At 45.7% G+C, this 23,951-nt stretch overlaps 1 long non-coding RNA gene across 1 annotated transcript in view; it reads right to left on the bottom strand.

Moving 5' to 3' along the window:
- Positions 1–23,951, bottom strand: part of LOC102556012 (uncharacterized) — a 38,531-nt gene that overhangs the window by 6,392 nt on the left and 8,188 nt on the right. Inside the window, exon 3 of the long non-coding RNA XR_010052712.1 lies at positions 1,292–1,545. This is a non-coding gene — a long non-coding RNA (uncharacterized LOC102556012). The remainder of the gene's footprint in view (positions 1–1,291; positions 1,546–23,951) is intronic.

Raw genomic sequence — 23,951 nt, 5'->3', positions numbered from 1 at the left:
TCCAGAGTCGGAATATTCCAAAATCAAGTGTCTTTTTAGCCACCATCTGAAGCACCTGTTTCCACTCTGTGTAAATTGTGTTTCTGCAGACAAAGGAGAAAGCTGCGTGTGAATGGTCTCACGCTAAGGCCAGATGTGAGCGAGCCAGCTCGCACCTGGAGCAGACTAGTCCATTGTCTGAACCCCACGGGAGGCTCCAGTGAGTTTGCTATCCAGAGCACACTTTACCTTTGCGGCCTCAGGTCACGCTGCGTGTTCCCACATCATGTCCAGCATGCAGAGGAGGCAGAGGAAATTGAGGGGTTCCCTGGAGAGCTTCCTTCTTTCTTCCCCCCAGCTTCCCTCATCTCCAGCCTCGTCTTCCCTCTCCTTGTCTTCTTGGCAGATGTGTGACAGGCTGAGCTTGCTAACAGTCCTCTCTCTCTCTCTCTCTCTCTCTCTCTCTCTCTCTCTCTCTCTCTCTCTCTCTCTCTCTCCTGCCAAGCCTGACCACCTGAGAGTAATCACTGGGACCCACAGGGTTGTAGGAGAGAACTAACTCCTAGGCCTCCCCACTTCCCCACCCCACAATCCTAGTGACCAGTCTAGTTCCTGTTTGACCTGCTCTGTTCTCTCTCTCTCTCTCTCTCTCTCTCTCTCTCTCTCTCTCTCTCTCTCTCTCTCTCTCTCTCTCTCGTCTGCTGCAGAATTGCATATGAGCTTTAATCAGTAGCCTAAACCAAAAATTCTTAAACCAAAAATGAAAGTGTTGAAGGCAAACTGGCCTCCAAGGGTCCAAGAAAAAAAAAAGCCTTGGGCCGCTTCTCCTCCTCTGCTGACCTTTGGGATGGTTTCAGGTATACACGTTCTGCTGGGAATTCTTAGTGGGTGCCCCAGGATGTGAGGTTATTTTGATTTGTTTGTTTTTATTTGCTTGGTTTCAGGAACCCAAAGGCATGGTTACTCCAGAATAACAGGAAGGTAAAACTGTAACGGAATATCCCCACTGTCTGTATCTCACTGAGGGGTTTGTTTGGAGTCATAATGGGTCACTATGTTATCGTGCTTGAATAAAAGCAGTAACCGATCAAGCACTTCTGTGCCACAAGTATTCAGTCCTTAAAACAATACAGAGTAGATGTAACTACGAAGTTAAGGCTTGCCCCATGCCCTATAGCCATCGAGGAGAAGTCTAGAAAAACATTTTGCTTATTGAATCTAATATTGTCTTGTTGGTTGCATTTTGTTTCTTTTTAAAAAGATTTATTGATTTTTAATTTTGTGTATATCTTCATATTTTATGTGCACTTACATGTATGTGGATGGCCAAGGAGATCAGAAGTGCTTCTTTGGATCCTCTGGAGTTATAAGCACTATGGAGGTGCTGGGAAAGGACTCAGGGTCACTGTAAGAGCAACAGGCTCTCTTGATGACTGAGCCATCTCCAGTCTCGCTGTGTAGCCTCGGGCTGGTCTTGACCTTGCGATCCTTCTGCCTCCTGCGTGCTATTACAAGTATGTGCCATCATGCCCAGCTGTGGTTCTCATTTGTCTGGAAACACTATAACTGTCAGAAAAAATGGGTCAGCTCAGAAAGCGTTACATTTTTCATTTAAAACAGTAATCACCAAGGTTGAAATGAACTCCTAGCTGAATATGTGTACATTCTGGTTAGTCGAATAACTTCTCGGAAGCCACTGTGAAAGTCAGCCATTAGACCTGGATTCCTGTCTGCTTCTCCTCTCACTCTGGGGAGCAGAGGGGAAGATTGCTTTGGGGTGGGGGACGTGGGGGGAAAGAGGGGCGGGTGTGGGAAGAGTATGCCGATGTTATAAAGATGCCCCAGCAGGTGGCAGTGTTTCCCACAGCAGCAGCCGCACAGCCCACGGAGTTCACTGCCCAGATGCTTAAGAGACAAGAAGACAAATTTGTGGGAGAAGATCATAGCACCTGCTTGCATTTTTTGTGTGTGCTGGGAATTGAACCCTTGGCCTTGTAGCTACTAAGTAAGTGCTCTACCACTGAGGTACACCCCTAGGCCTCATTTTAAAATTTTGTCCATTACATATAATTTTATTTTTATAATTAGCTAATTAATTAGAGACAGGGATGTGTGCTCATCATAGCTAAACCCAGGTTTGGACTGAACTTCCTTGTTTGTTCCCAGCCTGCAGAACTTAGCAGTTTGCTTTGTACTGCCAATGGCTCCTGGTTCCCACTACAAGTTTGGCACTTATCTGCATCTCTGACAAGGACGCACTAGGAGGTGCTGAAGTTCAGAGTTGGGTAAGGAATGACAAGCGTTAACATGCTGCTGTTCTGATGAGAACAGAGAGCAAGCTCGCCCTGACTGCAGCGAGGCCTCAGGCCTGGCAGAAAGGCCCAGCCCATTGGTTGGGCTGCCACAGAACGGGCATGACACTTTGGAATACATTGGACTGGTGTGTTTTCTTTCCATTTAAACCAAGGTGCACTGCAGGTTTCTGTGCTTCAGGGTAAGGGACAAGCCATTGAGAAAAACTAGGTCACTGCTCTATTTCAGCTTACAGATTCCTCTATAAAAAATTCCTTGTCTGTAAGTAGTAGTGGGAAGAGGTCATCAAAGTGGGGTGCATTCAGCATAACACAGAAGGGTCGCGCGGGAGGAAACTAATACAAGTTCTATATTTTCTTCTCATCCTTTAAGATGTCTATTTGTGGGGATATATTTTATGTGACATACACTGTTGGTATAATAAGTATATATCGCTTTGAACTACACATTAATATATACATGTACCATCACCATACATACATACATATATATGATACATACATAGATATTACATGTCTACAGTTGACAGTCTATGTATCCACACATCCTCAAAAATGTTCAGGACAAAGAGCATTCATACAGACCAAATGACCAGGGGGACCAGTGACACAGAACAACGTAGCCGGGTGAGCGCACTCACTTGACTGAGCGCTCGGCAGAATCAGGAGGTGTTTAGAGGGAAGACCCCCTAACTGCCCACAGGCTGGGTTTTTCACCTCCTGAGGACCCGGCTCATCCCTTTCTCTCCAGATCCACAGGGCCAGACACCATCTGTCATGACTTGAATTGTGCCCCTTACCCTATTTTCATATGTTGATTTTCTAACTCCTGGGACCGTAGACTGTTGATCTTACTTGGAAATAGGGGTGTTACAGATATCACTAATTAAGATGAGGCCATACGAATGTGAGCCTCTCTTCGGTGTGATCTGTGTACTTACAAAAGGGTTGGGGGTGGGTCTGTTGGTACAGTAGCATGCAGGAAGCCCTGGGGTTGATCCTCAGCACGAAAGAAACTAGCTGTGGTAGCACTCTATAATGTCTGCAGTCGGGATGGGGAGGAAAGATCAGGAGTTCAAGACCGTCCTCAGCCAAAGAGCAAGTTCAAGGTCAGGCAGCATTCCTCAGGGGGGGAGACAAGGCAGATGGACAGAACAGTCTGAAGAGACGGTGCAGACAGACAGACAGACGGCCATCTACAAGCCAAGGAGAGCAGTCTGGAACCCATCCTTCCGGTCCTACTGACAACTTGAACTCAGCTTTCTAGCCTTTAGAACCATGAAGAAATATATTTGTATTGTTTAAAGCGGCTCACTTAGTTGTGCTTTGCTATAGTAACATTAGCAACCCAAAATACCATTTGCTAAGAAAGTCATATGGAGGGGAGAAATCCGAAAACTGGGACTCAGGTTTAAAGATATTTAAATTCACTGATGCCTTCTTCAGGTTTCCGACTAGACTGCAGACCAGCGGCTTCCAAGCCTACAGCACCAGTTTAGAATCACTGAGACATCCAGCCTCATGGACTGCGCAGCCAGGAGGTTCTTAGTCTCTCCCGTGTTAGCCAGCATCTGGTGGGCTATCCAGACGATCTATTAGCCTGCCTCACCTTCTGGGAGGCAGGATCTCACCGTGTAGCTTTCACATACCTGGGACTCTAAGTGTCGACTAGGCTGGCCTCAAACTCAGAGATCTATCTGCTTGTGCCTCCTGAATGCTGGGATTAAAAGTGGAGGCTACCACGCCCAGCAGTAATCTACTTTTAAAGTATATGAATTCTGGGCTGGAGAGGTGGCTCTGTGGTTAGGAGCACTGACTGCTCTTGCAGAGGTCCTGAGTTTAATTCCCATCTCACAACCATGTGTAATGGGATCTGATGCTCTCTTCTGGTGTGTCTAAAGATAGCTACAGTGTACTTATATAAATAGAATAAATTAATCATATATATATATATATATATATATAAATTCCATCAGTTCTATTTCTCTAGAGAACCTTGACTAGTGCACCCTATCTAAAAAACACTCAAACAACAACAAACTCCACCCATAACTCCCTAAAATCAATACTGAAATTTCTTAGAGGCTTGGGTTGCCTGGGCGGCCCTCTTGTGGCCAGAGCCTGCCTTTAGCCTTTCCAGGCCAATCACCGCCTTATGATCTGCCTTACCACCACATTTCGTTCTAGCAGGTCTTCAGTTGAGAGCCACTTGCTGAACACAACCAGTGTTAAAAATGAAACTCCAGGGGTTGGGGATTTGGCTCAGTGGCAGAGCGCTTGCCTAGGAAGCGCAAGGCCCTGGGTTTGGTCCCCAGCTCCGAAAAAAAGAACAAAAAAAAAAAAAAAAAAAAAAGAAACTCCAGAGTCTGGGGGTGGCTCCGAGGTAGAGCACACGCTTGGCATGCCTGAGGCCTTGGGTTCAAACTCAAGTGCCAAGAAATACAAGACAGACACACAGACAACACTTTTGTCTCTCTCTTTTTTTTTTACTTTTGAAAGAGGGAGGGAAAGAGAGCAGGACAGACAGGCAGGCAGACAGGCTAACTTCTATATCCTTGACTAGCCTCAAACTTGTTATTTTCCTCCAATTTATGATTCCCCTGCTTCTGCCTCCCAAATGCTGGGTCACAAGCATGTGCCACTGTGCCTAGTTTTCGAGCAACTAATTTTTAAAGTAATAAGTGACAAAATATTCATTGCTTCTTAGTGTATAGTTTACTCTTACCTATGCTCCAAGGGTACTTGAATCTACAGCACCCGTCTGTGGAAACACTGGGAGCTGAGCTATCTCTATGCTCCTCCCTTCTTGACTCTAGGCTCAGTGAAGTCAGGTTGGTTCCTTGAAATCATTTACAACAAAAATGCTTAACCCAGGGAAGTTGTCAAACATGGTAGATCTACCTCAAGGAGAGCCCATTGTGAGTCATTTCCCAGCATACCATTCAGCAGATTTTTTTTTTCCGGAGCTGAGGACTGAACCCAGGGCCTTGTGCTTGCTAGGCAAGCGCTCTACCACTGAGCTAAATCCCCAACCCATTCAGTAGATCTTAACATGGGCAGTTAGACTCCATGTTGTGATAAAGTAGTAGGACAGCTGAAAAGCTTGAGAGACAAGTATTTCAGTGGGGCCCAGATCTGATGTGAAATTTAAACCAGCAATGAGCACTGAGAACAAGTCCAGTGGTTCCCTGTGCCACAGAGGAGGGAGACAATGAGGTGTACCTGGGAAGACACCTGCTGTGTCTTCTCACAGTGGGACGAGACAGTAGACGAACAGCTGCTCACTTCCATGCCTTCGGTATGTTTTACTGCTATGGGGTGGCAGTGTGGAAGAGGAAATCTCTGAGCTGGCTTTCCTTTAACAACTCTTATGACTGTCAAATGTTAGAGGGACTCTTTCAGTCCTGCTCTAGGCAGCGAGAATAGGAGACCTCAAAAGGCTCAGACTTCCAGCACTCGCAACCCGTGTGAGAGTGCTCACAGATAACAGATAGGTGTTCAAGACCCGAACACAGTCCAGTTCTCAGGGCAACTATTGCTGGGTATAGCAGCAGCTATAAAATTAGCAGGTGACCCCACTTCTGCAAGAGGAGTGAGGCTGTTTCCAGACCGCAGCAGTTACACTGTGTGCTGTAAACATTGCAGGGGCTTGAGGCTGACCTGAGCTTGTCTCTAACCTTCCCATTGGCCAACTGTGTCCTAGACAGGGTTTGGCTTCCTTCAGCCTCCATTCTCCTATCTGCAGTGGTGAGAAATGAGAGCGTCTAGAGTTGAATGGCTGGAGGGGGAGGAGCATAGAGAGCAGTGGGGGAGGGGGATAGTGAGAACAAAGTATAATGACACCTATGTATGAAGATGTCATGATGAAACCCATTACTTTACATGTTGACTTGCGAAGTTGAGCAGAGACTTGTGTGTGTGTGTGTGTGTGTGTGTGTGTGTGTGTGTGTTTCATAGTTACAGTGCTTATTGATATAATAAACAGAAAGGTTGTAATTCAACCAACTATGAAGAAGAAGTGAGATTCGCTAGACAGAGATAAGGATGTGACTCAGTCAGTAGGGTGCTTGCCTGATATACACAAATCCCTGACTTCAGTTCCACAGCACTGCACAAAGACTGGGCATGGTGGTATATGCTTGTAATACCAGCACCCAGAAGATAGAAGGAAGATCAGACAGAAGGGGATCAGCAGTTCAAGACCATCCTCAGACACATAGTAAATCTGAGGCTAACCTTGACTATCTGAGACCCTATCTCAAACAAACAAACAAATAAATAAGCAAATGTGGGCCACATGGGTGATAGCATATCTAAATCCTTGCCTATTAGAGCAGAGCATGAAATAGTAAGCGTATTATTTAAAGATGCCAATAACAGAACGAAGACATTAGCCTTAAAGATCCAGGTGTGGTGGCGCATGCCTTTAGCCCAGCACTGAGGAAGCAGAGGTGGGTGGATCTCAGTGAGTTCAAGGCCCGCCTGGTCTACACAGTGAGTTACAGGACAGTTGGGGCTATGTAGTAAGACCCTGTCATGAAAAAACAACCAAACCAAACCAACAATGACAAAAAAAGTTAACCTTAAAGGGCATGTGGGTTACGTGGGGTGGGGCAGTTATGTCTGACTTCCTGTGGAGGTTTTCCAAGCCTTTTGCCTTAAATATTTTCTTTTATATTATATGTGTATGAGTGTTTTGGCTGAAAACATGTCTGTGTACCACATGCATGCCCAAAGAGATCTCCAGATTCCCAGAAACTGGAGTTACAGATGTCATGAGCTGCAATATGGGTGTTAGAATTGAACTCAGGTCTTCAGGAAGAACAGTAAAGGTTCTCAACCTCTGGGCCATCTCTCCCACCCCACTGGTTCATTTTTTTAAAAGATTTATTTATTTTATGTATACATTGTCACTGTCTTCAGACACATCAGGCATCGGATCCCATTACAGATGGTTGTGAGCCACCATGTGATTGCTGGGATTTGAACTCAGGACCTCTGGAAGAGCAGTCAGTGCTCTTTTTTTTTTTTTTTTTTTGGTTCTTTTTTTTCGGAGCTGGGGACCGAACCGCTTCCTTGCGCTTCCTAGGTAAGCGCTCTACCACTGAACTAAATCCCCAGCCCCGCAGTCAGTGCTCTTAACCACTGAGCCACCTCTCCAGCCCCCACTGGTTCATTTTTAAAAGGAAATATAATTATGGTCACCTGCACAAGATCAAGTCATTACAAGAGCAGCCAGTGTCCCAGCAGACAGCGCTAATTGGACTCAGTGTGTATGGGGGTGCAGAAAGTGGGGGGAAAGGGAACCTGTCAGGAGGGGTTGGGGACAGGGGGAGCATGGAGCTGTGGGTGGATATGCTCAAGGCATGCTGTATACCTGTATGAAACCGTCAAAGAGTAAAAGCGAGGTAGAAAGAAACCGGCTGTGCATCCTATGGCTGGGTTTCCAATCCGCCTCCCCCTCGAGCAGTTGTTGAGTTCAATCTGTTCTTTTCTCTGAAGTTGCATTTACACGCCTCCCTTCAGGAGTGCTGGAAACAGTTCTTATTTATAGCCCTTGTCTCTAGGATTCCGTAACTCCTTTAGGCCGGCTGTGTCTCTTGATTTATACTATGTTGATAAATCATTCCCAATAAGGCCTTTTTTCTCTTTCAAAAAAAAAAAAAAAAAAGAAAACTGTGAAGAGATGGAGGGAGCAGTTTTATCTCTGCAGTTGAGCAGAGAAGCTTCAGGAAGGAGCTGTGCTCAGTGGAACCTGATCTCATGGCCTCTCACGCCCTCACAGCCAGACTGACTCCACCACGCACCTTCCCTCTCCAGACTCATACACAGCTGCAGACCTTAGGCCCATTCTCTTTAAGTTTTCAATCCTGTCATGGGCTTCAGGGGACTCCCAAACCCCAACAGTTACCAATGCGACTTCTGGAAAAGGGCTCGAGTCATTTTCAGACTTTGGATCTCCACAGCCTCAGAACTGAAATGGCCTGGCTTTATGTAGGTCTCCAATACTCCCAACAAGACAAATTTAAGTGGCTTTCGTACCTAGGGACCCAAGCAAAACTGTGCTGTGCCTATCACTTTGTCAAGATTCTAAATGTATGGTGGTGGTAGGAACCCCAACTCTGGAGCAGACTGCCTTGACTATCTCCTAGCAGTGGGACCTCTTTTGGACATTTGACCTCTTTCTGCTCTTTCTTGCTAGTTATAAAGTGGGACAGATAAAAGTACCTGTCCTGTTAGACAAGTTAATAATATAGGGTAAGTGGTTAGAACAACCTGGCACTGGGGCAGTGTCACGTGGTCTCTGGTCCTTCACTGTACGGCACGATGTATCATAGTGCGTACCTGTACTTCATCACCATGGAGTTTCTGTGTTGGGGAGACATGTCTGAAGAACCTCGTAGGGTCAGTGTAGCATCTCAGAGGGTCCTGTATGCACAAGTGACACTGCAGTGATGCTGTAGAGAGAGCAGAGCCTTCTAGTGGCTCTGTGTGTGTGTGTGTGTGTGTGTGTGTGTGCATCTGCATGTGTGTGTGCATGTGTGTATTCATCTGCATGTGTGTGTTCATCTGCATGTGTGTGTTCATCTGCATGTGTGTGTGCATGTGTGTATTCATCTGCATGTGTATGTATGTGCATCTGCATGTGTGTGTGTGTTCATCTGCATGTGTGTGCCGTACCTCCTTCTCTTCCCTTCTTCACCCAGGCTAAGATCCTAGGCAGGCCTGTTCCACAGGCTTAGGGAAAACATCAAAGAAGGAAGCTGGAGAGAGGAGACAAAAGCTGGCTCAGGATCAGCAATGACTCAAAGCAGACACCCAAGATCAAATGCGAACATAGCAGAAACTCGGGATTGCCCAGAGACTGCTTGTCCCAAAGCTTACGTATGCCCTTCCTATTGTTTCCCCTCCACGTACAGTGTATGTGCGTGTGTGCATGTGTGTGTTTGTGTGTATGTGTGTTTGTGTGTATGTGTGTGTTTGTGTGTATGTGTGTGTGCATGTGTGTGTTTGTGTGCATGTGTGTGTGCATGTGTGTGCATGTGTGTGTGCATGTGTGTGCATGTGTGTGCTTGTGTGTGTGCATGTGTGTGTGTGTGTGTGTGTGTGTGTGTGTGTGTGTGTGTGTGCATGTTGGGGATTGAACCTGGGGTCTCGAGTGTGTTAAGAATATAGAACCTGAGCTAAACCTCAGCCCCCATCCCAGGACATTATAAATTTAATTATTTTTCTTTACATCATTGTTATAGTTTTTCATATCTCTCACTATAAGTCCCTCTCAACATTTGTTTTGCAAATATTTTCATTTCTATTGGTTGTCTTCAAATTTTGTTGATATCCACTTTTTTTTTTTTTTTTTTTGGTTCTTTTTTTCGGAGCTGGGGACCGAACCCAGGGCCTTGCGCTTCCTAGGTAAGCACTCTACCACTGAGCTAAATCCCCAGCCCCTGATATCCACTTTAAAATATGTTGAATAATCATTTTTATTTAAATGTTTATTTATGTGGGACTCACGTGCCATGGCTCATGTATGAGGTCAGAGGACAACTTTTGGCAGCAGACACTTTTTTTTTCTTTTTTTTAAGAGCTGGGGACCGAACCCAGGGCCTTGCGCTTGCTAGGCAAGCGCTCTACCACTGAGCTAAATCCCCAACCCTCAGCAGACACTTTTATTTCTGAGCCATCTTGCCAGGACTTTCTCCCTAAAGACAGCAGTGATACACTTTAAAGCGCACACACACACACACACACACACACACACACACACACACACACACACACTTGTTATTTTGTTATTTTATTATTTGTTTTATTGGTTGGTTTTTTTTTTCTTTTTCTTTTTTTCGGAGCTGGGGACTGAACCCAGGGCCTTGCGGTTGCTAGGCAAGCGCTCTACCACTGAGCTAAATCCCCAACCCCTTATTGGTTGGTTTTGAGATGTTCTTGCCATATAGCTGTCTGGCTTAGAACTCACTGTGTAGACTAGGCTAGTCTCAAATATTTAGAAACATTTGTTTTTGGTTGCTTGTGTTGTTTGTGCTTCAGGATCATATCATAGGAATGACTACTACATAAACCAAAATCGCAAAGATTTATGACTGTTTTCTTCTAGGAAATTTGTAATTTCAGATGTTGTAGTTAGATCTACAACATATGTAGTTTTAATTGTCAGTTTGACAGACTCTAAAATCATCTGCCACATGGGCTTGTGGGAATGTTTGTGAGTATTATATTGATTTCGCTATTGAGGTAGGACTGCCTGCCCACTGTGGGTGGCACCATTCCCTAAGCAGAGGATCCTGGACTGCATAAGAGTGGAGAAGGCAAGCTGGCACCAGTGGGCTTTCAGTGCTCTCTTCTGATTGCTGTCATAACCTGATGCTTCAAGTTCCTACTGCCTTGTATTTCCAGATATGTCAGTCTATGCCTCAAGCTATTTCTAGCTTTGGCTGCTCATTTGAGAGCGTTTAATCACAGCCACAGAAAGACACCAAGAGGATGTTTTAGTTCTGCTGTATTGTGAGAAGTAGAAATCCAAGTTCTCTCTTTCGTATGTTGGTATCCAGTTACTTTTACACCCGATTGTTGCATGGATTCCCTGAGAGAACTGTCATGATAATCTTCTCAAAATCCACTGACCATAAACGTGACATTTATTCAGACTCTTCCTGCTATGTCCTTCTTCCAAAGCATTGCACTGACTGAGGCTTTCTGCATTCACCTCTTCTGATCCTGGCACCCTGTACTAGGCACCCATACTATACCTGTGCCAGGTGAAGACAGGGACCTGGCTGTCACCTCAGGGAACTACACAAGTGTCCCTTGTCTTAGGGTTTCTATTGCTGTCAGGAGACACCATAATCATGGCAACTCTTATAAAGGTAACATTTAATTGGGGATGGCTAACAGTTCAGAGGTTTAGTGCACTATCATCTTAGCAGGAAGCATGGTGTGGTGGCACGCAGGCAGACATGGTGCTGCAGAAGGAACTGAGCCTTCTACATCTTAATCCATGTGCAACAGGAAGAGACTGAAACAGAATGGCCAGTCTTGAGCACCTGAGATCTCAAAGCCTGTCCCCAGTGACACACTTTCTCCAACAAGATTACACCTCCTGATAGTGCCACTCCCTATGAGCCTAGTTAGGGCCATTTTTTATTCAAACCACCATATCCCTCTACAAATTTCCTTTTTGTATGGTTCTTTCAGACAAGCTTACTACATTGTAGCCCAGGCTGGCCTGGAACTCAGTATTATAACTGTAGCCCAGGTTGGCCTGAAAGTCATGATTTTCTAGGAACCCGCCCTAAGCCTGTCTCACATATTAAAAAGCTGTGGCAAAATATAAATAGCGTTACTTAGTCATGGTGGAGAACCGTGAACTCTACTTCCCAAACTTTCCACGACCCACCAAAACAAACAAACAAACAAACAAACAAACAAACAAACAAAACCTTAGTTGCAGTAACTCCCCATTGTTTTCTGGCTTCTGCCTCCAGTAACCTCATATCTCCTCTCTGATTCTGAGACTCTGCGAGATGAGTTATGAGATGGGTCATATGTGTGAAATCACAGCATACCATTCCTTCTGTGATTGGCATGTTCTCCCCCTGAGGCCAGACAATTTGAACCATTTAGAGGAATGGGATCCATAGGCAGGCAGGCAACAGGCTCAGGGACAGCCCCTGCTCCAGTTGTTAGAGGACCAGCATGAAGACCAAGATGCTCATCTGCGACATATGTGCAGGGTGCCTAGGTCCAGCATGAGCTTGCTCTTTGGTTGGTGATTCAGACTCTGGGAGCCCCCAAGGGTCTGGGTTAGTTGACTCTGTTGGTCTCCCTGTGGAGTCCCTGTCCTCTTTGGATCCCTCAGACTCTTCCACAAGACTCCTCAAGCTCCATCTAATGTTTGGCTGTGGGCTCTGCATCTCTTTCCATTGGCTCCTGGGTGGAGCCTCTCACCCAGTTAGGCTTGACCCTCACCTGCAAGCCTAGCAGAGTATCAATTAATAATGTCAGGGATTGGTTCTTGCCCATGGGATGGGTCTCAATTTGGGGCACAGTCATTGGTCGGCCATGTCCTCCATCTCTGCTTTGTCCCTGAACATCTTGTAGGCAGAACACATTTTGAGTTGACGATTTTATGGGTGAATTACTGTCCTTATCCTTTCATTGGGAGTCCTGCCTGGCTAGAGGAAGGGGTCATTTCTGGATCCATAGCCCCCACTGCTAGGAGTCTTGGCTAGAGTCACCCCATAGACCCTCTGGGGCTTCCACCCATTCCAGGTCTCTGGCATGTCCTGGAGATTGCCCCTCTCCCCCAACCACTTTCCCTTCTCTCTTCCCTGCTCTCCCTACATCTGATCCCCACCCCTGCCTTGCTCCCCTCCCCACCCCTTCTCCTGGCTCGGTTTATGTTATCTCGGGTATTTGCTACAGTGCTGGGAACTAGCGCTGTGACTCAGCCTTGACTCAGCCTCTCCAGCCGCCTACCCTTTCGGGCAGACAGAGATCTCTTTGTCTGACCCCACACCAGTTCTGCTAATCAGCCCTTGTTTCTGAGGTCCCTCCTACCATGCACCTTCTGTGCTGACCGGCTTTGGACATTCAGCCGTTTGTCTCAGCCTTCTGCCCACCCCACCCCAACCTCTGCACTCAGCTAGTCTTACTTGAGTGCCTGTTTGTGCGTGCCCTGGGGTCACTTGGGGGAAGTAATGAGATTTAAGGGCCTCTTTACCTCTGGAATCTAGAACTGCTCTTGAAGAGCTACTGACTAGCAACATTGCTTTCCTTGGTTAAATGAGCTGAACGGGAGACTCTGGAGGAATCCGAAGGAGGAGTGCCTGGAAGTGCTCAGCTTGCCCCTACCTTTAAGATACATCGAGACATCAGAAAGAGGGAACCTTGACTGAGAAAGTGCCCCATCAGGTTGGCTAACATTAAAGGGAGAACAGCTAAAGAGCTCCCTTCCTTCCTTTCCCCTCAGTCTGCAGTGACCCTGAGTCGCTGAGTATGCAACAAATTTAATTTAATTTACCACAGGCTCTCTTCTGGGATGAGTGCTATCCCATTCTGGGCAGGCCAAATGGGTCTGGACCGAGACCCATACAGACCCATATCTATATATCTATAGATATATATATTTTTGAAAGGTCAAGATTTTATTGTCTTCATAACAAAAATCAACTTAGAACTGGATCACTTGGCCCTTTCTCTTCTTGTCACCTCCTCCCAGTTCAAAATGCTTGCATCTCTCTCTTTTTTTTTTTTTTTTTTTTTTTTGGTTCTTTTTTTTCCGGAGCTGGGGACCGAACCCAGGGCCTTGCGCTTCCTAGGTAAGCGCTCTACCACTGAGCTAAATCCCCAGCCCCATGCTTGCATCTCTTAATAGCCATCGTCCTCTTGGATCTGCTGTTGGGCTCAACATAGTCCAGTCTCAGCATCATCGTCTTTGTAGTTTTAACGGAAAATGGGCCTAGTCTGCCCACCATAGCCACTCTGTTTCCTATCATAACGCCGCTTTCCCTGGGCAGACAAAGAACCTATGCCCTTCTTGTACTGCAGCACCATGAGGGGTTGGCCCTTCCCGCATTTTTTGCAGAATGTCAGGCGTGTCTTAGGAATGTTCGCCATGTTTGCAGGAGCGCTGTCAGCTCAGAAAGAATCGGGCTGAGGCTATATTACAAGTGGAGTCCAGAGGTCTCTCTGGAAGCGGAGGGCAGCCTCTACCCTGTGAACTCTCATGGCCTCTTGGCACCTTCGTCAGCAGGCAACCGGTCTTTGCTGCCAGCTGATGGACCACTGATGATGGACATTGAATGGGTCATCGGATTCGTTTTCCTGATAAGGCAGGGTGGAGCTTGCGCACTGGGGCGGGGCCCATGCTCACTCTGCACTTTGCAGATGTGCTGGCTCAGCAAAGCTGAGGCTGACTCAGACCGTGGAGGAATATAGAAATTACAGGGAAGGACGAATTTTATTTTCTTTTTTCTTTTTTTCAGAGCTGGGGACCGAACCCAGGGCCTTGCGCTTGCTAGGCAAGCGCTCTACCACTGAGCTAAATCCCCAACCCCGGAAGGACATATTTTTCTAGGCCTAGACTCCAAAGTGAGGACAGAGCGTCGGTCCTCACATCCATCTCCAGCTCAAGGAGCGAAACAGATGAGGCAAGTGAGAGAGGCCTCCACAGGCCCAGGGAAACCTCATCATGGGAAGGTAGTCTCAAGAATACAGGCTTCTGGGATTATGTCTTAGTCAGGGTTTGTATCCCTGCACAAACGTCATGACCAAGAAGCAAGCTGGGGAGGAAAAGGTTTATTCAGCTGACATTTCCACATTGCTGTTCATCACCAAAGGAAGTCAGGACTGGAACTCAAGCAGGTCAGGAAGCAGGAGCTGATGCAGAGGCCATGGAGGGATGTTACTTACTGGCTTACTGGCTTGCTCAGTTTGCTTTTTTTTTTTTTTAAGATTTATTTATTGAGTACACTGCAGCTGTCTTCAGACACACCAGAAGAGTGCATTGGATCCTGTTACAGATGGTTGTGAACCACCATGTGGTTGCTGGGGGATTGAACTCAGGACCTCTGGAAGAGCAGTCAGTGCTCTTAACCACTGAGCCATCTCTCCAGCCCCAGCTTGCTTTTTTTTTTTTTTTTTTTTTTTTTTTTTTTTAATAGAACCCAAGATTACCAGCCTAGGGCTGGCATCACTCACAATGGGCTGGGCCCTTCCGCCTTGATCACTAGTTGAGAAAATGCCTTACAGCTGGGCCTCATGGAGGCGTTTCCACAACTGAAGCTCCTTTCTCTGTGATAACTCCAGCTTGTGTCAAGTTGACACACAAAACCAGCCAGTACAGTTTGTTTTGGAAGAAGAGACTTGGGATTATGTCCTGGCTCCTACAAGAGACCTGACATTGGATTTGACCATCCAAATATTAAAGCTATAATTGCATGTTGTGGGCAGGGCAGGTTTGGTTTCCCGTGGCCACATCCTGTACTGGGCGGCAGCGCTACACAAAGCCAAATTTGATCAGCTTGAGTAGGTGTGATAGAAGCCAAGAGGAAGGGCCCCAAAACACAAAGCAAGTCATACTGCCTCCCACAAGCCCACTGGGGCAGGTTTTACCCAGAAAGTCCATTTTTAATGGACAGAGAGCCAAGCCATGGATACTGTGTTGGTCCGGTTTGTGAAAAGCAATCTCCCGGATGAAGAAGACTGGGGGTGGGAACAGGCGAGGAGGAACCTAGGTGGACCCAGCCAGGAAACACCTAGGCTGACTATGCTGTCTCTCTCCAGACCTACACAGGAGCATCAAACCACTTTTGAGCACTGAAATGTTGGGGTCCTGGGCCAGTCCTTTCTGGTGACCTTGGCCCTGCAGCCTGTTGAGGGAGATGGCTCCCTCCCTATGAAATCAGCAGAATAAGACAGATGAACACAGCAACCTGCAGACCTACGGAAAGGGAGAGGAGTCACAGGGGAAGAAGCTGTGGTCACTGTGGTTTCAGAAGATAGGAAAGAGATGGTTGTTGGGAGAGTTTCTTTGGAGAATGTCTTTCCAGTGGTGTCACCAAGGAGTGGAGCCCAGAGTCTATATCTCTTTAAAGAACTGGAGAGATGGTTTAGCAGCTAAGAGTGCTCACTATTCTTCCAGAGACTTGTTCAGTTCCCAGTGCTTTGTTACCATGAGTAACTACAGCTGCAATGGCTTAGGCGCCCTCTGCTGGCCTCCCCAGGTATCTGAACGTGCATGGGATACATATACAAACATAAACCTTAATTAATTAACAATTAACTAATTTGTTAATTTGTGAGTTAATTAATTTTGACTTTCAAGACAGGGTTTCTTTGTGTAGTAGACCTGGCTGTCCTGGAACTCACTTTGTAGACCAGACTGCCTCTGCTTTCCAAACACAGGGATTAAAGGTATGCGCCATCAGACCCACTTCAAAAAAGTTCTTGTAACCACATAAGCTAACTGCTTTTCAGTTAATATTGCTTCTAATACTTTTTCCCCTCTGCTTCACTCTTTATTTTTAAAATCAAGATCTCAATTGGGCCCACACCTTTAATTTCAGCATTCTGGAGGCAGAGATGGATGTTTGCGAGTTCCAGGCCACTCTGGTCTACAGAGTAAGTTCCAGGACAGCCAGGATTGTTACACAGAGAATCCCTGTCTCAAACAAACAAACAAACAAACAAACAAACAAACAAACAAACGGTCTTGTGTTATAGGAATACTGTGTGGTGTGTGTACTCTCTCTCAGGAGATTGGATACAGACACATATACCACTGTATGCTTGTAGAGGCTAGAGGACAACTTTGTGAAGTCTACACACCCCTTCCACCCCTACAAGGATGGAATCTAGGCCATGAGGCTTGCAAACAATGTGCCTTTCCCCTGAGCCATTTCCTTGGTCCTCTTCAGTTTTTGAGATAGGGTCTCATGTAACCAAACTCCGGATCCTCCTGTCTCTGCCTCCTGAGAGCTGAGATTACAAATGTGTCTCACTGCGCCCAGCTATACATGCCTTTCGCTTAGTTACACTATGAACAGTGGCAACAATGTTTCTTTGTAGACTTACAGAACTGTTGCTGGTGGTTGGGGCCAGTTGTTTTCCAGGTTCTCAGCATCTTACTCAAGAATGTAATAAAAGTGCACAGGAATTTCAAAGTAGCAAGAGAACTTTACTCAACACAAAGCAATAATCCAGGTTAGTGTATTCACTGTCAAGATTTACAGTGGGACTCAAGAATGAATTACTCAAGGCCTTCAACTCACTGGCCAATATTTCACTTACAGGATCTAAGCAAGTTGGGGGCTGGTTAGGCAATAATTCAGGTGGCTCTCTATTTTTATTGACAGAATAAATTGTATCACTGTGGTGATTTGAATAAGAATGACCCCCATAGGCTCATATGTTTGAGTTCTTGGTCCCTAGTTAGTGGAACTGTTTGGGAAGGATTAGGAGGTGTGGTCTTGTTGGAGGAGGTGGATCTTGTTAGAGGAGGTTTGTCACTGTAAATACTTTTTGAGGTTTCAAAAGCTAGGCCCAGTCTCTCTTTCCCTCTTCCCCTCCCTCTCCCCCTCCCTCTCTACTTCCTTCTCTCTGCCTGCTGCCTGCAGATCAGGATGTAAAGCTCTCAGTTATTGATCCAGTGCCATTCCTGTCTGCTTCCCACCATGAAGGTAATGGACTAACCCTCTGAAACTATAAGCAAGGCTCCAATTTCTTTTATAAGAGTTCCCTTGGTCATGGTGTCTCTTTACAGCAATAGAACTAATAGTGACTAAGACAACTGTTGACTTCCCTCTTGGAAGGAGGAATTGGAAGGAGTCATGGGACCCTCACCAGAGCCTCCAGCCACCCTTTCTAACAAGTTGTATGCAATTCTACCCTAACAATTGGGCTGGAGAGATGGCTCAGAGGTTAAGAGCACTGACTGCTCTTCCAGAGGTCCAGAGTTCAAATCCCAGCAACCACATGGTGGCTCACAACCATCTGTAATGGGATCCGATGCCCTCTTCTGGTGTGTCTGTGGATGACTATAGTGTACCCTATCAATTGCACATGACCTTGTGGTCTCTGGGAGGGGCTCGAGTATATACGTGGGGAAAGATGACAGGAGGGAGCTCCCCCAAAACATGGGGAAGTCATCATCCCTGCTGGGTGTAGACCTTCTGTATGGCTGCTTTCAAATCTATAGTCACTTACCCACTGCTCTATAAGTAACCTAAGGAGTTAGTTCATTGGTTCCCCGAGGGGAACATTGGTAGAACCATATCTTGGTTTGTCTTTGTGACCTTACAAGGTGGGTTAGGGGTAGGCAATGTCTTTGCCTTTCACATTAGACCCTGCATGTTACAGAATCTCTGAATGTTGCACTGTGCTTTATTACACAGGTGAATACCTTTACTTAAAGCAATTGTTTTGGGGCTGGAGAGATGGCTCAGCGGTTAAGAGCACTGACTGCTCTTCCAGAGGTCCTGAGTTCAAATCCCAGCAACCGCATGGTGACTCACAACCACCTGTAATGAGCTCTGTTGCCCTCTTCTGGTGTGTCTGAAGACAGCTACAGTGTACTCATATATAATAAAACTTTTTTTAAAAAAAGCAATTGTTTTGTCTTACTTTGGTTTGTATATTTAGTGAGACAGGGTCTCACTGTGTAGCCCAGGCTGGCCTGGAACTCACAAAGATCTGCCTGCCTCTGTCTTCCAAGCGCTGAGATTAAAAGTGTACACCATGATGCTTGGTAAGCATTTATTTATTTAACTGTGTCCTTGAATGTTTTGCTTGCATGTCTGTGTACCATGTTTATGCAGTGCCCTTGGAAACCAGAAGAGGGCATTAGATCACCTGGAACTGGAGTTACAGATGTTTATAAGCCACCATGTAGGTCCTGGGAATTGAACTTGGGCCCTTTGGAATTGTAGTTACTAGCATTCTTAGCTATGGGGAGCCACCTCCCCAACTAAAGCAATTCTTGTGGGCGAACATCTACATTGTTTGTAGTTTTCTTCATAACTAATAATGTTAAATCATCTTCTCCAGAATCACTGGCTCATTTCCTTACCGTAAACTGCCCAAGAAATCTTGGCATGGGAACAATACAGAACAATACAGATAAAGGAAGCAATATAGGAACAATACACATAAAGGAAGCAATATAGGAACAATACAGATAAAGGAAAAGGGGGGAGTAAATATTGTGACCTTTAGAAAAACATCGTTAACATTTTGGGTTAGATCTTTCTACCCAATTAGTTAAGTAGCCATCTACACATTTTTAGAGTCCATGTCCTTGTTCATTAATAAACTACACTGTGTGTGTGTGTGTGTGTGTGTGTGTGTGTGTGTGTTTGTGTGTACACACGTGTGCTGGGGTGTATGTGTGGAGGTCAGAGGACAACTTCAGAGATTGGTCCCTTCCTTCCACCATGTGGGTCTCAGAGACTAACTCAGGTTGTCAGGTGAGCTGGGAGGAGCTCTTATCCATTGAGTGATTTGCTGGGTGCAGTACTGACTCTGCATGCACTTAAATTTGTGTTTAGACGTTGACTTTGCTAGTAGCTGGCTGTGGTCTTTGTCAGTCTCTATGTGGTTCCGTTTCTCTATTCATAAACTTGAATGTGTATTACTTCGATCTGGAGTAGTGTGGAATCACATTAAACATGTCTGAAGTACCCGGGGGGTATAGCTCAGCTGGTAGAGTACAGGAAGTCCTGGGTTCAGTCTCCAAACACAGGCATGGTGGAACAGGCTATACAAGTTGTTCCTTCTTCTTGGTGTTTCACAAAAACCATCACTCAGGAGGAACAGAGATTCATGGTCCACCTTGGTTACATAGTGAGTTTGAAGTCAGCCTGAGCTGGATGAGATGATACTTCAAAAATAAAACAAAAACAATAAAATAATGAAATGAAATAGGGGATGGAGAGATATAGTTAAGAAAACTGGTTGTTCTTCAAGAGGACCCATCTTTGATTACCAATCAAAACTCCAGTTTCAGGGGATTTGACACCCTTTCCTGTACTCTGAACTAGGTATGCTCAGGATACACAGACATACATGTAGACAAAATGCCCATACACATAACAACAACAACAACAACAACAACAACTACTACTACTACTACTATTACTACTACTACTACTACTACTACTACTACTACTACTACTACTACTACACTACTACTCATATAAGGGCTGGGTGGTAGTGGCGCATGCCTTTAATCCCAGCACTTGGGCAGCAGGTGAATCTCTGTGAATTTAAGGTCTGCCTAATTTACAGAACAAGGTCCGGAACAGCCAGTTACACAGAGAAACAGATATATAGAGGCTCAGGGGATAGAGGCCTCATGACCTGACTTCAGTTCTCAGATCCTACAAGATGTCAGTAGAGGGGGCTGGAGAGATGGCTCAGCGGTTAAGAGCACTGCCTGCTCTTCCAGAGGTCCTGAGTTCAAATTCCAGCAACCACATGGTGACTCACAACCATCTGTAATGAAATCTGATGCCCTCTTCTGGTGTGTCTGAAGACAGCTGCGGTGTACTTATATATAATAAATAAATAAATCTTAAAAAAAAAGTCAGTAGAGAATCAAGTCCTGACATTTGCCTCTTGACAATTCCCACTCCAACTCTAGTTTCCTGCTGAAAGACTACATTTCCCAGCTTCCCTTGTGAAATCTAACACCTTCCATAGGACAAGAACCTAATAAAGGCTTACTTAATATTACTTGCATTTGTTTTGTGTGTTGACTTTCTTCTTCCTTCCTTTTGGTGTTTTTTGTTTGTTTGGTTTGGTTTGTTTGTTTGTTTTTGATACAGGGTTTTTTTGTGTTAACAGCCCTAGCTGTTCTAGAACTCTTTTTGTAGACAGGCTGCCTCTGCCACTCTGCCTGTGCCTGTGATGGTACACACACCATCCCTGGAATGTGTTGATTTTCTTTATAGTTGTTTTAAAAACTATGAACTATGTTTTAGGAACTATGTAAGAAACAGAGCTACTCCATTAGCTTCCTGCTCCTTCCTTCCTGAGTCCAAGGCAGACATCCCTGATCAAAGAGGTGTATCTAGACTCATTCAGGTATACTCTTTCTCTCCCTCCCTCCCTCCCTCCCTCCTTCCTTTCTTCCCATATTCTTCCCTTTCCCTTTGGCTTCCTTTCTCTTCATTCCCTCCTCACTCCCTCCTCCGTTCATTCTTGTGCATGTACATGTTTTTGCATGCATGTTCACATATATGTACATGTGTGCGGAAGCCAGAGCCCAACACCATGTTGTTTTTCAATGGCTTCTCTACCTTTTTGTTTTTAGTAGTGAAAAACAGGAGGAAACTTATTCAATTTGGCCACACTGGGAAGAGGAACAAAGAGACCAATTCCCCCAAGCCCACTTTGGGTATCCGGATTTGAGGGTAGGGTTTATACATTAATTTATTTTTTATGTTTATTTTCATTTATTTATTTTGAGTTAGGTCTCACTGTGTATCCTTGCCTGGCCTGGAACTTAGTTTTCAGACAGACTGGGTTGGAATTCACTGAGCCCCGCCTGCCTCTGCCTCCTGAGTGCTGGGACAACACATCCCGTTGTGGGTAGGTTTTAAGCTGAAAGCAGGAGATATGTATAACTAAACTGTGCTCCCAAGAGTGAGCCCACCACTGTCTCAACTCCAGGTCTCTCAGGTAATGTCAGTGTCTCCTGCAAGCTCAGATAGCAACTTGTCTTTGTAGCTCCATTGCGAGTCCCCAGGACTTCTGCCATTTCCTTTCCCAGTATGAGATTCCTGAGGAAATGCTAATTTGGAGGGATCCATTCTTTGAGCTGTTCAATAGACAGATAAGGGAACACATTCTCTTTAGAATACCACCATTCCTGCCAGACAGGCTTGGTACACACCCCAGCTCTGTATTTATAACACCTCAGCTTGAGATGAAATATGACTGTACCCGAGACATAGTATAAACAGAACACAGGGAAGAGACAAGGCTTGATCACATCCAGTGTGAGGTTAGGGTGCATAAGAACCAGTTCTGCACAGCCTCCCGACTTTTAGTTACTCTGGAAGGGTTGGCAAAAACAGTTCTGTCTCCACAGATACTGATCAAGATCTCAAATTTGTCTGTCCCAACACTGGATGTCTTTGTCCACCCTCTGAAAACCCCTCCATTCCTGTGTGTAGCTGGCAGATCTTCATTCCTGAAGCTGCTGCTTTGCCCTTCTTTCAAACTATATTGTCCTCAAGCTTCCTTTATGAATTCTGTTCCCAAATTCCTACAAGATCAAGAACTTGTAACAGGAGTGGGCTGTGATAGTGCATGCCTTAGTCCCAACACGGCAGGCAGAGGCATCTTTGTGAGTGCGAGGCTAGCCTGGTCTACATAGAGAGTTCAGCCAGAGACCCTGTCTTAAAATAGAAAAAGGGGTGGGTGGGGGAAAAAAGAAGCCATAAAAGAGAACTCTGATCCTCAGAAAAAGCTTAGAGGTTAAAATGCATTATTTCATAACACAACATAATGCATTCCCTCTCAGCCACAGACGTCTTCCATATTTTGTGAGACAGGCTCTCTCACCTCACCAGGAGCTCACTGATTCACTGGCCAGCAAGCTCCAGGCATCCACTTGCCTCTGCCTCCCCATCACTGGGGTGACAGGGGTGTACTACAGAGTTTGGCTTTCACATGGGTTTTGGAGTCTGGGGTTCAAACTCGGGTCTTCATGTTTGCACAGCAAGCACTTACAGACAGAGACATCTCCCTAGCTCTGTCTTGTTTTTAAACAGATAATCTTCACACTTTTGTTAGTCAATTGGAGGTTGGTTCTAATAATAAAATCAATCTACTACTAAGGGATAACAAATCCTTTTTTGGCAACTACACCTATTATCTGAATTGGCACACATCCCCTCTTACTCTGATAACTTTTTTTTTTTTTGGAGCTGGGGACCAAACTCTGATAACTTTTAATTTTACTTACCAAAACTGTCTTGAAATGTGTTGCAAAGGAAAACTAAATTCTCACTCAAGGGAGGTTATCTTTGGCATTTGTGAAACCAGAGAGAGAGACAGAGAAAGACAGAGAGAGACAGAGAGAGAGAGAGAGAGAGAGACAGACAGACAGACAGACAGACAGACACAGACACAGACACAGACAGACAGACAAAGAGACTGACAGACAAAGAGGCTGACCACTGGGGAGTGGGCCAGAGGTCAGGGCATTGAATTCTTATTCTAGAGCTGGACACAGCATGTGACAAGGCTGTGGTGTCTTGTGACAGGTACCAGCTATTCCTCCTGGGACCTTGGGTATCATTTAGCTATCGAGGGACAAAAGACAATCTGTCTTTTGCTTGGAACAAAAGCCTTGACCTTGTATCATAAGAGAGGGCTGATCCCTCACCCAGCTGCCTCTCCCTAGCCCAGCTTTGAAGAAAAGACTTCCTATTAACAATTCTCTCTCTCTCTCTCTTTCTCTCTCTCTCTCTCTCTCTCTCTCTCTCTCTCTCTCTCTCTCTCTCTCTCTCTCTCTCTCTCTCCATTTCCAGAGACTTATGGTGCCCAGGATGTCCATAAGCTCTGTCCCCTCAGGATCCTCAGTCACTGGGCTGTGGCAGACCTCATCAGTGGCGCCCACTGCCTTCTCGTGACTCTCTGGATGATGTGTAAAGACTTTGCTCTGCACTTAGAGAAACATTTAAGACAATAAGCATACTGCCTGGACAGAAACTTCAAGTGCAGACTAAAGGTGGCCCCTGACCCCCTTCTCTGTCCCTAGCCTGATCCTTAGGGACACCTAGAGTCATCGTCATCAACTGGCAGCTCCTCCTCGCTGGTTCTGGGCTTCAGCTGTTCCTAGCTTTTCAGGGAGAGCTAAGTCGCCACTTTCAGGTTTGGAACACCTTGAGTCTTCCCAGACGACAATACAGAACATGCTAAAGCAGGGCTAGTATCCCCTTACTGTGCTTGTCTATGGTTTGGGGTGACATTTCTAGTCTCTAGAATTAGGACTCGAGGAAGGAGCTTCCCTCTGTTATGTTTGTCACAGAGGGGATGTCCCCTTCTAGCATTGCTCTTTAGAAAGTGGTCTTGAGGGGCTGAAGAGAGGATAGTTCAGTGGTTAAGACCTCTTCCAGAGGTCCTGAGTTCATT

Source organism: Rattus norvegicus, chromosome 6 (genome assembly GCF_036323735.1).
Source record: "Rattus norvegicus strain BN/NHsdMcwi chromosome 6, GRCr8, whole genome shotgun sequence".
NCBI lineage: Eukaryota > Metazoa > Chordata > Mammalia > Rodentia > Muridae > Rattus > Rattus norvegicus.
This window is presented reverse-complemented; position numbering and strand designations above follow the sequence as displayed.